Source organism: Pogonomyrmex barbatus, unplaced genomic scaffold (assembly GCF_055798465.1).
Source record: "Pogonomyrmex barbatus isolate J1 unplaced genomic scaffold, ASM5579846v1 scaffold16, whole genome shotgun sequence".
NCBI lineage: Eukaryota > Metazoa > Arthropoda > Insecta > Hymenoptera > Formicidae > Pogonomyrmex > Pogonomyrmex barbatus.
In genome coordinates this window covers 3,515,421-3,527,849 of record NW_028297112.1, presented here as the reverse complement: position 1 = coordinate 3,527,849, position 12,429 = coordinate 3,515,421, and the positions used below count along the sequence as shown (strand labels likewise).

The 12,429-nt window shown below is 40.4% G+C and overlaps 1 protein-coding gene across 1 annotated transcript in view; it reads left to right on the top strand.

The window, feature by feature from the left end:
* The window catches only part of LOC105425791 (latrophilin Cirl), a 305,513-nt gene that overhangs the window by 126,704 nt on the left and 166,380 nt on the right, over positions 1 to 12,429 (top strand).

The window sequence follows — 12,429 nt, the reverse complement described above, 5'->3', positions numbered from 1 at the left end:
GTTGTTATTATTATTATCCTTGTGAATATCTCTGGTCTTTGCATACGCTGCATAGATAAAGAAATTTTATTGATAATTTGCAGAATTCCTACTGATTTTATATCGTAACTTTAGAATCTTATTCTTAAAGTAACGTATAAAATATTACTAGAATGTTACTTGAACTATCATAAAGATAGAGTATTACGTTTTATAACGGAACAATCAAAACGATTTTCTATAATACATAACATATATATTTAGACAAATATTTTATCATCAATTGCTAACATAATGTTTCTGCAACACACGAATATATCTATATATAAACTAATAATAAAATTTCAGCTTTACACTTAAACTGTTAAAAGATTGTACGATATAACTTTCTTCAGGAATATTGGACAATAATTTCTCAGGATTCCGTTAAAGTATATAAAGTGTATGAAGTATATAATGCAGAGGAGCATGTTTTCCTTAACGCTTTCTTACTTGATTATGGAAGGCACATTTCGCCTTTGCTACCATATCGTTAATCACGTCATCTTCAATTCGAAATCACTTTAGCAGTAAGATCTCGTGGTTACGGCATAAAGTCATCGGACACCTCGGTATAATGATCAGTGCCGTTTACTCAGCTGGATCCGAATCATAATAATCCCCGAGCGGCCATGGACCGGCAACGAGTACACGACCCCGTGTTTGTTCCATTTACTCGAGGGTGCTCCTCGGCAGAGGAACTTTACGGGTTCACCCTCCCTCCACTCCTGCCGATGTACGTCTTCCTGCGGGGTCTCGGATCGGGGAGGGGGGGGGGGATGTACGGGTGCACGAGGCTCCCTTGTTCCGCCGTCTCGTTAACCGCAATAACTGCGTGCAGAAACTGCGCGGAACTCTAATTGTTACTTGGCAAGCAAATCGGATAGATACGCCCTCTCCGCCGCGCTTCCCCCTCCCCTCCCCTTCCTCGCGTCGCTTCATCCCGGCCCGTTCGTCCGGTCCGCTGGTTATTATCAGATTTCTCTCCGGTGGATTTCGACCCGCGAAATACGTGCACCCTGTATCGCGATCATGCAGAGAGAAGGGAGGATGCATGGAGAGAGAAACGAATTACCGCGGACCGTTAATTACGCGCTTTTGCTCTCGATCGGCAATAACAATGTGCCGCGCGGTTTATTAATCGCAGAACGAATAATTAGGATGCGGAGACGCACCGACATTCTTCCGTTGCTATGGACATCCGTATTAACGCCGCGCTAATTGACTTGCGGATGATTATTCGGCATCCGGAAATTATTTGTACGCGTGAAGTGCGTTGATTCATTTTTTTTTCCTCCATATCTATCTCTCTCATTTTTATTATCATCGAATGTTGTAGCATTCGCGTAATATTAAGTTGAAATCAGTCTTCGACTGATAATAATTTTTCTACACGCTTCTTTCGACGATCAATCGCCTCGAAAATCAATTTCGCTCGATCACTCGATGAAATCATCGAAGGGCAGTCGCAGATGAATTGCCATTGAGATAACGCGAGCTTATTTATTTCAGGCGTTTCTCATCTCAGCGTCAACAGCATTTCATTATTTCGCCTGTACATTCGCTACTGTCTTTTCTCTTCTTCATCTTATCTTTGTCTCTTTTCCCCTTTGTCGTGTTGCTGCAGCCGTTAAACTAACGAGTCCCGGCCAATCGAATCCGCGATTATTGTAGACCTCGGAAATAGTTAAAACTTGGAACTCGCAGTCTGTCTTTCTCCGTATTACGCCGACTTAATGTTCAACGATGTCCGTGAGAGGTAATTGACAAGGCTGGTAAGAGGGTTGTAGAAATCGATGAATCGACGAAAGAGGAGAGGATCGTCGACGATGAGGCCGAGAGCAAAGGCGCGTAATCACGTTCGATATTCTGCGATTAAATCAATTTTATCGCTCGTATCCCGCGTATCATTGCGTGTGTCGTGCTATTTTTTTTTTCTAATTAATATCGCATCAAAAATTGATGGCAACCGGTTGCGACCACGAAAGAGTTGAACGTTAGCGCGAGATTATCACGCAATTTTCCAGTTCCGCTCGCAGCTTAGACGTTTCTAGGCGTTTTTCAAAGCAGTTTATTGCGCGATCGTTTGGCATAAGTTATGGTGATTAGCTAAATGAATATGTGATGAATGAATGCATTAAATTCCGATCGTTATTACACGGTTCTTCGAATACGTTGATCAAAGCACGTTGATGCAGTTTCTCTTGATAGATTCTCTTGATATTAGATCGCTTTGTACAATAATATCTGTTACAAAGTTAGTAGACTGTATCTTCCACGGCACGATTTCGGACATTGAATCTATTATATATTCACTTAATGGAGATTTCAAACAAAAGGGGCTACCTGGACTGATGAAATCGTTATCTAATGTGTACACTACTACGTGTCACGTTATCTTGTTTCCGCTTCTTCGTCAAGCAATTTGATCTCTTTTAAGTTTACCAATTTCAAAAAAATAGAATATCTTGAGATACGAATTCTTCAGTTGACAGCTTCTCGTTGAACAAGTGGTAACATTGGCAATCATGTTACAGAGCAAAGGATTATGAGTAATTTTTATATTTTATATTTTTATTTTATAATTTTATTTATCTTAGATTTATATTTATATTTATAAAGTTTGAACGCAAATATTTTCACACGTTACGTCGAATAATTCTCTAACGTGTAGTCGCGTATTTTGCGATGAAATACGATCCTGACATACTTGTAATAAGTAACTCATCGGTGGCTTCCTTCTTCGATTCTCAAAAGATGCATCGCGATAAAAAGTTAATTTCCTCCGTCGATCGTTCTAAAAGTGAGGGCACGCCGAGAAACGGGCTGACAATGCATTGTGCCGCGTTCCAAAATATATCTGCCGGACGGAGTGCATGTTGTCAGTAGCACGCGCCGCCAATTGACGGGACTGACCATTTTTGCCGACAGTGCGAGTCGGAATAGTCGGCGACTACTGAATGGCTGATAGGCGCACTCGAAATTTGTTTTTCCTATTATTACGGCAAAGCAGGAATGAGAGTCGCTCGTGTTTAGCGGTTGATGCGACAGCTGTGACGGGCAGTCAAGATGAACAAGAGGAGATAATGCGGGCCAACAATTTCATCGCGCCCATTCGACGCTAAGAGTGATTATCTCACTCTCATTTTGCATTGATAAACACTGACGATAGACGAGCGATTTTCACGAATTAATAATTTAATAAGTATTAACTAATTAATTAAGGAATCGTCTAAGTTATTTTAACTAGGAACACATATTAATGACACGACTTGAAAAATATTGACGCGATATTGATACAGTTTGTTGGCATCGATGCATAGTAAATATTTTTTCATTATAATTATTTTCAATAATCAACAATAAATGCGGCATCTTGCCGTAATCTTATAAAATTACTTCGGGTGCGTATGCACTCTCGCCAGATGGCGGAACACAATCGCATCGATTTCTCGCTTCGAACAGACCGCGAGATGCAAGAGCGCCGGAGTCGTGAAAACACACCGCAGCTCGCGAAAACTTGGCAGGAATTAATCATGCGACCGCAAGCTGTGTTTCGCGAAAGTAACGAGCGCGATCTCGTATTTGGCGTATTTTGGCGTAATTGACGGAACTCTGTGAAAGCATGCTTCTCTTTTGTATAAGACACTAAACTGTACGAGGCAGTTGTCAATTAGCGCCACGATATGCTACAAAATATTGAAAGGGGTACAGTTTACTCATCAAGAATTAACTTGATTTTCTTCCTGCTTATGATTATTCCTGAAATCCCATTATTTGGAATCAAGTATAAATAAATTAAAAATTCAATATAATTTAATAATTAATAATTTTTTTAATAATTTTAGGTTTTAATAATTTTAGACGATATTGAAATGACTAATATAAAATTTTATCGAGATTAGCACAATTTTTTTTTTAACTTTTAATAGATAGATATCTTTACGTAACTAAAGACAGAATCGATAAAATAAATTTGTAAAGAGAGCCCAAATTCGTTCTATGAATTTTTTTAGAAAGAAGCGAAAGAAGAAAGAAAGTGTATCGCTTTTTGTAGTTGTTTATCGCAGAACTATTGCGGATTAAAAATTTGAAACGATGCGATCGAAGTTCGAGCACACTCGTATTGGCGCTCTGGCGCGGCGATTGTTTCCTCGGAATTCCGAGTCTCATTTTGTCCGAAAGCTCTAATAATGCGAGATTGAGAAACTTTTTATTACCGCGAGTGCGAGAGTGCTCCGGTAATTCCGTTGATTAAAACCGCTTGTTATCCATAGTTACGCGCCCGTGAGCGCCGTTGCAGATTATTCGCCGCTTTTCCGAATATAAAGTTGCTGCTGTATATCGCGATCGGGATTAAAGTTTATACGCTCATATAGCGACAAGCTTTTTACAAACCGTATTGATGGAATAATGCATTCTCCATGATAGTATCGGAAATCTCTAGCGCAAATTAAATTGTGTCGCGAAAATCAACTTAAACCCCGCGAAAGATTTTTTCTCTTATCCAATAAAGGAATATTTTTAAATATTCCTATATTCTTGTTGTATAAAATATACGTTGTATCGCGGGAGAAAAATTGCGTTGTAAACTACTGCAACTTTTTAAAGTTCAAAAAAATGTAACACATTCCGTTTTCTCTTTTAAAAGTTCAAATTTCCATTTTTCTGTGTCACGGTATTTACACATTTTGAGAACTTATAATGTGCTGTCGTTAAATGTGAAAAGAATTTTCTACATCTAGTGTATATATGTATACGTCAGCTATATATTTATTAAACAAATGACGGAAGGATAAGAGTAATAAATCAATGAGTGTCTCTCGCGCGACGTGGAACCCGTACTTTTCTTACTTTATAGCATCAAGTTTTTGCGTCAGTTGATGCTTTTCTCATAAGAGCGGCAAAAAAGTGAAAACCACTCGCGTGCTATAGCAATAGCTATATGCAACAGCTGTGAAACGTCGAGCGTCACATAACGGATTAAAGAATAATGTGGACGCCATATAAGTAGTATAAAGAAGAAGGAAGCAATATCATAGTCATAGCAATATCATAAATATATAGAATTGCAATTTGCTCACTTCACCATGTACTTCGCACATTTCATAATCTCATCCAACCAGAAATTATATATTTTTTATTCATATATTTAATTTTTCTTTAATTTACATTTAATTTTTTTCTTTATATATTTATATATTTATTATAAGTATATATATATATATATATATATATATATATATATATATTTTTTTTTTTTTCATTTATATGATTGCATGTGCATGCCAAGTCTAAATAGCAGTAACCTTTGCTCTAGCAATCAAGCGAGCTACAACGTAGGCATCTGCTACATCTCTAGGAGGGAGATCCATTTTTTACTTCAGTTTCCTCTGAAATTTCGATACTCGGTATTGCGGTGTTTCGCCAGAAAGATAACGGAGACTCGTCAGATTGGCAAATGCGGCTGAACAAGCGGACGTCTGTGCGCGTGCAACAATGCGTCGCGCACTGCAGCGAAACACTCGCGAGGAGAGTTGTGTTCGGCTTAAAGGCAACGTGAATGGGAGAGAGTGCCGGATATAGCCAAGCGTGGCGAAATGGCCACGCGGCGCACAGACTGCACGCGACATATTAGCGAGCCGGCATCTTTGTGCACAACGGCGCGTGACTGCATGTACATAACCGCAGCTTCGTCTTCGAGAACACGGGCCTCTCTGTGCTGCTGCAGCTCTCTCTCTCTCTCTCTCTCTCTCTCTCTCTCTCTCTCTCTCACTCTCTCACTCTCACGCGCTTTCTTTTTCGTCTTACTCCTCCGGCGGCATTCGCCACCTGACCGTCGAAGAACTGCCAAGACGGATGAGACATGCTTTGAACTTTGAGTAACTTGATATTAATTTTACCCTGAGTACACTGTGGCACTTTTTCTTTTATTTTGCAAGCTTTAAGAAATTTGTTAAAGCAATGTGTCAACTTTTACATATTTCATTCTACTCCTTTGCACCTCGAAACTTGACTTAACAATATGTACAATATTTTAGTGCAAAATCGGATCTTTAATTAAATCTTTATTAATATCTTTATTAATTTGAATTTTCGAATTAGTAAATAAGTTTCATGGTATAACTTCATTTATTTTCATGCTGGGAAAGAAATGATTTTACTTTTAAATCTTCTCCTTAAAATGACAGAAATATGATATTACAACAATCTACGTTAAGAAATCTTATATTGAAATGAAGTTTATTAATATTTTTTCCATTTCTTTCTATGATAATATGTTAAAAACTAAAAGCATTCAGAAATTTTAATATCGTATTAGCTTCTTCTCTGGAAGGATAATTTGCTAAAGTGTTATTGTATTTAACTCTGTTAAGAAGTTTTTTTGAGATTGGCCACAAAATGCTTAGAAGAAACTGTGGTAAACCTGGATTGTGTAATATCTTTACACAAATTATTGGTCGACTACCACGGCCTAGCTGCGAGACTCCGTTTCCATGGCGTGCTTTATTTCACCTCGCGCATGTTCATCTTAAGGCTTTTATCGTGGACGATAATAAATCTCTCTGTCGGCTCGCCGGCACCCCCCGTTGGCGGCCCTTTGCTCGGCTGACTCGAGGTGGCCGGGAAAGACGACAGAGCCCACACCCCTTTTCTCGGACGGACGGAGAAAAGGGTGAAAGATAAAAGAGGATCCTTCGTCGGCGCGTTCTACGAAACTCGAGCCGACCTACAGCAACCCCTTGCTTCCGCTCCTTCTTTCGAAGGGGTTGGCGAACGCGGCGCTTTGAGCGATCGCCGTGAGCGCGATGCTCACCCCTTTGACAATACGCCGGGCGTGCATTTAGCCACACCACCCCCGCGACCGCCTTTTGTCGGTTTTTAGAACGCGCGCTCGCTTCATTTTCTGTGTGTCGCGGCGCGTTGATCAGGAAACAAATGAAGCGTCAGGAGAAGCGAGAGGCGAGCGATCGTGTGAAAACTTCTTTCCTTCCCAGGCCGACGAAAACGTTGACCACCCGTGAGATTATTTATAATTCACGTATAAACTATTAATTTCACCGAGAAGCCATCTCTACCCCTTCATGGGAGGGACAAAGCTCTACGATCGGTCGTGGAACGAGATAAAACTTAGCAAAGTTCTAAGGCAACTTAGCTTTTTTGCTGAATTTTAAACGCTTTGATGACCGTCTACCGTCTACCGTAATCGTTGAGAAAATGAAGCGGTTTAGAAATTAAACTTGTATATCACTTGAAAAAGCGGTTGAACAAACTCACGATCTATTTTTATACGATCAATTTTTGATCATTCTTATTTAATTAAATTCATATTATTTCTCCTTTTTATCTTTAAAATAAGTTAAAAATAAATAATATTTGAATATTTGAAAAAGATTTTTACATGTGTTTTATATAATTAAACTTCGGATTAAATATTAATTCAAAACTTATTTAAATGTATGTACTTTTATATTTAATGTTTCTAAAATATTTAGAATTGTAAATTAGAAAAATCGATTGATTGATGAGCCTAAGAGTTGCATGTAAAAAGTAAAAAGTCATATTATTGCGCTTTTCGGGCCATCGACATTATTATCGTAATGAGGAGAGGCGCCAAGAGCCGTGATGCGAAAGGAGAAAGGGTAGAAGGGAGAAGGAGAGAGAGAGGGGGGGAGGGAGCGCAAGAGAGACGTCATATTGACGTACATGCATTCCGGTTGGTGCATATTTGTAATGCAAATCTTCGCGGAGACCGCGGGGCGCGTGGGAGGGAGGGAGGGATCGGAGAACAGAGAAGGGTGAAATGCACGAGAGAGTGAGTGGAGGGAAGGGGGGAGGATCACGCAGATAGAAAGGGCTGTCCATGATATACACATGCCGATGACAAATAGCCGGGAGAGAGCGAGAGAGCGAGAGAGAGAGAGAGAGAGAGAGAGAGAGAGAGAGAGAGAGAGAGAAAGAGAGAAAGAGAGAGTCGACTCCGGTGCAGCTCGCGCACGATATTACGGAGGGCTACGCCCATATATTTCGCGCCGCTCTGCCGCTCTGCGCACCGCCAACGTCGACCATCGGATTTCCTTCCGTTTTCCGTGAGAGTCGCGTCTACATCGGCCCCGGCCTGGAGCCGCACGGTAAACTCGTTGCCGACGCCCTAATTAAACGCGCTAGCGGATAACAGGAGGTCGGAGGGCACTTACATTTAATCGGAACGTCGAGATCTTCCCTCGCCCGGCATCAACAAACGTTCCCTGTCGATATCAGCGAAGCATTTTGGGCCGATTGTCGCAAGAAACAGCTGTACTGTCCGCGCGATAATTCGAGGTAATGTTTCTTAGCTTAATAAAACACGTCATTAACATTAATGCGTTACGTATGTATTAATGACATGATATTTGTTGTTTTCAAGCACAAATGCATTGAGGAGTTACTAAAAATATGTACCATTATTGTATATACCGTTAATTTAGTATAATACTTTACAGAAGTCTTGTTTATGAATATGACGTTACAGATAATTGAAATTAATTATCGATAAGTATTAGATTTGTCTTATTAAGGAAAAATCTTCTTGTTTTCATTTTTCTTAAATGGCATACTTTTTCGTTTAAGTAACGAATTATATATAGTTCACCTACTTCGTGCTCGCAAAGTACGAAAGGAGTCACTCAGTCATGAAATATCTTTGTGACTACGAGCGGATCGGACACCGTTAATGCAGCCAACTGCACAGCATTCTGTGCATTAAATGCGCCTACAGCCAAGGCACTCTGTGTGTATTCTGAATCCTCTTACAGATATTAGAATTTCGATGCAATTCTGTATGCCTTTTTTCATTAGATAAACGTACACTTGTTATAAAACTGGGTCAGATATACCAAAGCGCATTCTGGAGGTTAAAACGGGAAATAGTCTTTCTCCCTGGCTATTTCCTCCAGCAGTCGGTTGTTACCCTGAGGGAATGTCGTGCAAGCTCGCCAGGCGAAGTACACCATGGAATTTCCAGCGCGAAGGCTGGCGAATCGAAGAAGTAAAAGATCGCTTACACGATCCGCGCTTCGTGGATCGGTATCTCCCGAATGTTACGAACGTTACCGGTAACTCTCTCTCTCTCTCTCTCTCTCTCTCTCTCTCTCTCTCTCTCTCTCTCTCTCTCTCTCTCTCTCTCTCTCTCTCTCTTACCTCCCATTTCTCCGATAAAGTCCGTTTCTTACGAGGCAGTTCCGAACGCGCGCCATTACCGTTATCGAGGGACGTCGGCGCCGTGGCATTGTTAAATCGCGTATTTGCGAATTTTCGACTTTCGACTCGTCTGCCGCTGCGAAAAGACTTTCGGCTCCAATCCGTGAGATCTTACGCGAAATTTCTGTAATAGCAGATTTTTATGCTACGGGCTCTCTTTATGACGAGGAATTTTTATGGTCAGGTTACTACACGCCTGATAATACGAGAGCTTTATGGTATGAGCTGATGCACTTTTGCGAAACGAAATTTTTGCGAGATAGAAATTTTATAATACCCGTTCCTTACGAGAAGTGTGGGACTTCCACGGTGCAGACTCGCTACAGATTCGTTTATTCCCATAACTTAAATGTCAGAAATGTGGAAATATATAAAACTAACGGCACATAGGAATTTACTTCAAATGGATCCGGAATATTAAAACATTTCTTATTACGAACATTTGAACATTTTTTCTTATCATTGTTATTATTTATTAGATGGTTTAATACCCACATAATAAATAACCTACTTTTCTCTCTCTCTCTCTCTCTCTCTCTCTCTCTCTCTCTCTCTTCGCAACTTTCAAGTCCATTAATCGCTTCTGAGAAACACCGTTTAACTGTTTGCCAAAATTGTACAGTCACATCAGCCGCAGCACCTTTTCTCATTCTCCGCTTCATCGCGCATTCATTTTGCGCGTCGTTATGTAACTCACCCGAAACATCGCCGCATTATGTAAAAGGGTTCCGCTGCTCTCCGCCGTGTTTCTCCTCCTCCGCGTTTTCGCGCGTTTCCTTTTGCCCTTCCGCTTTTGAACGATGCACCGCCGCACATCCGAGGATACACCTTCGCGCGAATTTCGAGCTCCCCTTTCCTTCTCCTCTCTGTCCGCCTACCCCTCTCCCCCCCTCTGTCTGCATCTCGCGACGTTTCTCCGGCCCTTTTGAACTACCGCTGCAACTGGCTCTGGGAAGTAGGTGGTCGTTCGGCTTGATTCCGCGTTTCAAAACTTTTGCAAACAAAGCCCATTGTGCCGGGAACGAGATAATACATCGCGCTCGGTGCGAGCGAGCAAGCGCTTTCCTCTTCGCTTGCACGCGCGCGCGCGCGCGTTCTCCTTTTACCCGGTAAATTATACCTTCTCGCGAATCTACCGACGACCAGACGTGCAGCGCGCGTGAAAATCGACAATTCACTGTTTACGTCGGGGCGAAGTTCAACGAAGTCCATGTCGAATGAGGGACTTAAACTTACTAGCGGATTACTAGCGGGATATCCGGAAAACTACGACGTTAACTACGTAGCTTCCTCCATCTCCGCTCGCCTAACGGAATAAACGGAATAATGAACGATATTTATACGACTCAACAACCCCGCGTGCCCTCGAGATTTAATAACTAATTCCGAACTTTGGACATTCCGCTCGATACATCTCTATTTCTGATGTGACGAAGAGGTTTTTATAAATAATTCCGTAAATTTTTCACAGGTCTTCTTGTATTTCTCTCGCGGATGTTTCACTTTTGCTATATAAATAGTGCATATTAAGCGAGAAAATGAAGATGCTGAATTTTTTGTCAAATTTTTCTCCGCTGTGGAATTTCTTCTATGTCGCTCGTCGACTAAAATAAGATTAACACGACTTAAAAGGACGTAACGAGAAACCGAGAGACGCAAAGTAAAGGAAAACAGACCGCTCGCAATACGTGTGATAATCATAGACCGCGTCACGCAGTCTCGGACGCGTTTTCACTGCTAAAAAGGAAAAGGACAAGGTTGACTGTGCTCCGTCGAGAGTATCTTGTGACGGGACATTTATGTTGTTAAATATGACGTAGATATCAAAAGTTCATTTAAATTTTTGATGAAAATTAAATATATTTAAATGAATTATATCACTTTTTTTACTTGTACATTTTTTGGCATGCAAATATATTTTATATTTTCATACTTTGAATATTAAATTTATTTATTTATTCATATTTTTTCTAATATCAAAATGAATCTATTCACTTGTGGAAATTTTATATTGCAAACCTTGTAAAAAATGTTACGTAAACGATTTTAATTATTATTTAAGATTTATTGAATTAGTTGTATCTAAAAAAAAAAAAAGAAAAAATTAAATCGGCTTAAACTTGTTAAAATTTGTTAAATTTAAGATTTATTAGGTTGGCTGTACCTAACAAAATTTAACTTATTTATAAGGTCTCCAAGTTTATATAAAGTCGCTGTAAAGAATGTCTGACTGGAAGTACCGGCTGGTCTGACCGATTCTCTTAAGCCATTGCACTCGTCCTTTAAATAGCGTCTATTCATAGGTAGGTCCGAGCTCGACGGAATGAATGAACGCGCTAGACGCGGCTTGGCACTCGCGCGAATTCCGTAGACTCGCGACACATGCGACACGCTCCATGAACGAGCGCGTGCTCGTATAAATACATCTAGGCCACCTGTCTCTTTAATCCTGCCTGCTGAACCACCCCTTTCACGTGTGCATGTACGCGCCCCGAACGCGCAGACGGTGCGAGACTAATGGTCGCAATAGAACTACGAAAAGTTCCGTAATAAGAGACCCTCGAATAACAACCGAAAAAGAGGAAAGGATAGAAAATGAGTAAATGCCATTTTTTTTCTCGGCAAATATATCTTCTTGCCTAAAGGCTAATTATTTTTTATGTATTAAAAAATAATTAGCACTTTGTCACGTACTACAATTGAATTTTAACTGCTACTACCTCGTGCATTTCGCGAGATCAAAAGATAGAAAATCAACCCTTATTTTTTTATTTTAATTTCCTGGAAATAGCAATAAATTAGAGAAATAAGTACTAAGCTAATACTTAATTGTGGCACAGGTTTTTTTTTTAAATGGTGAACTTTTTTAATGGCATGACTTCATAAAGATAATCAATTCAGACTCGGATAGTGAAATATTTGTAGGAATCGACATGTGTAAAACAAACGTCGATAGGCATAGACACGCGTGTACAAGCGCACGTGATGTTTTGATCGGTCATCGGAGGACGGGCAGTATAAGCGATCGACTGCAATCTTGGTGAATAATTACTAACATCAACATCGAGGGTGAATTAAAAGGAAGCTATTCTGGAGCGAGGGCGCTTCCTTTGATCCGCGTCCGGAAGTGCCTGCATTTGAACGGTCGCCGTTCCCTCCCTCCATCAACCT